Genomic DNA, 1,974 nt, shown 5'->3' on the forward strand with positions numbered 1-1,974 from the left:
ACATCGTCATACCCGATGTGAGTTACACGTGCCAACCAGTGTGAGATTCACCCAATCTGACCCCTATCATGACAAGGTGAGCATCTCACATCATAATCAGGTGGAATTCCTCACACAGTGACAAGGTGAGTTATCTGATGTGACAAGTGTGCAAGATTGATCACCCAATGAGAGGTTGAGTGATTCCCCTTGAGGTTCATTGTGCATTATTTTGTCTCAATAGCCAGCCCACTTGAATTGGGCTTGGCAGTTTCTTTGCTGGCAGAATTGTGCATACCATAGTTCATCTACTATTTGTGTTGCCAAATACTCTTAAATACTAAGTACAGACATATATCAAGCTAATAGGAAGGATGAAATTGGGAGAGTACAGTTGAAAAATAGAGAGATAAAGAATTAAATTAAATAAAATAGATCTGAAGGTGATGGGGCTCTTTGTATTGAAGGTAATAAAAATGTAGATATGACTGAATGTGAGGCCTGAAGCTGAATAAATGTATGTATTACTTATGATATGGACATGTGATTGAGCCAGCGATCGAGCAATCTGTGGATAAGATAAAGTTGGATAAAAAGGGAGACTGTGATAAAAATTAGTTACAAGAGATCAGTTGATTTGAAACATGAAGCCAAGAAGTTTGAGAACAGGAAGGTCTCAGTTGTTGTACATTGTTACTTTGAATGGAAAGAGCTGGTCTTGAGTGTATCCGTTTTGTTGAATGATTTTTCTACAATAGTCAATTTTCCTGATTGTCCTGATGCCATAGAATTGAAAAAGAATGGTAAAGGTTGATTAGCTTATTGGACTCTGAATCGAGTGAATGTTTATTGAACTTTAGAAGAATTGACTTTGAAGTAGTATGTTATGGGGAGGGGGAATTTTACACCGAGTCATTTACACCGACTCTTTCGGTGTAAAAACAATCCGGTGTAAAATTCGAGAAAAGGGGGGGTATTTTCGAATTTTACACGTGTTTCAATTTTTTTTCGACTGTGTAAAAAAAAGCAGTGTAAAAAAAACAGTGTAAAACTCTTCTGCCCGGCCGTGATTTTTAATTTTACACTGGAAAATTTACACCGGAAAATGCTGTGCAAAAAAAAACAGTGTAAAAGTCTTGTGCCCAGGCCAAAGTTGAAATTTACACCGGATTTCTTACACCGAAGCGGGGCAAGCGGGTAATTTTACACCGGATTCTTTACACCGAATCACACTCCACTGTTCGATTCCCCCATTCGCCACATCCACTTCTCAACACTGACGGCCTTTTGTTCCGTCCTTGACCTTTTCTCACCACTCATAGCCGACTTGAAAGTACTGGTAGTTTGTTCCGCGATTAAAAGTTTTCCTGCTGGCACTCTTATCATGACCTACGCCAGACTATGATGTTTGAACCTCAACAACAAGACAGAAAGAAGAAAGACATAGGGAAAGATCATAGAGTGTATATGATTTTAAAACAGCTAAACGATTCCCCTTTCGAGGCATGCAAGTCTTTCCTAAACCCAGCAAAGGTATCACTAAATTTCACATGAAATTATGAGATTTGGAAACTTTAACAACTGATGAAAGTTTAATCAAAGGAACAGAAATCAATACAATGTGACTCATGATCTTTCCTGCTAAATAATTACCATTACCAAGTCAAATAGGTGAAGGTGATAGAGCAGGTGGGATTCCCGCTGTGCTGCCTTCACGTAACTTGAACATATGCTTCTTCCGAATGAGTCGTTTCTGAATTGATATGAACTACATTCACTGTCCGTGGTGGACATGGTGGGCCCGATGATGCGACGGAAGTAGGAGTGACAGGAACTATAGAATTGTAGAACCACGGAAACGACAAGGAGCAAAACTCCCGAGTACTGCTGGATCATCGATGGTCAAATCAAGGTCAAGAAGGTACAACTGTCTCTCCGGTAAGATCATAAGCATAAGCAAGAAAGATGAAAGATATAACAAGATACAGTTTCATT

Source organism: Melampsora larici-populina, assembly GCF_000204055.1.
Source record: "Melampsora larici-populina 98AG31 unplaced genomic scaffold MELLAscaffold_19, whole genome shotgun sequence".
NCBI lineage: Eukaryota > Fungi > Basidiomycota > Pucciniomycetes > Pucciniales > Melampsoraceae > Melampsora > Melampsora laricis-populina.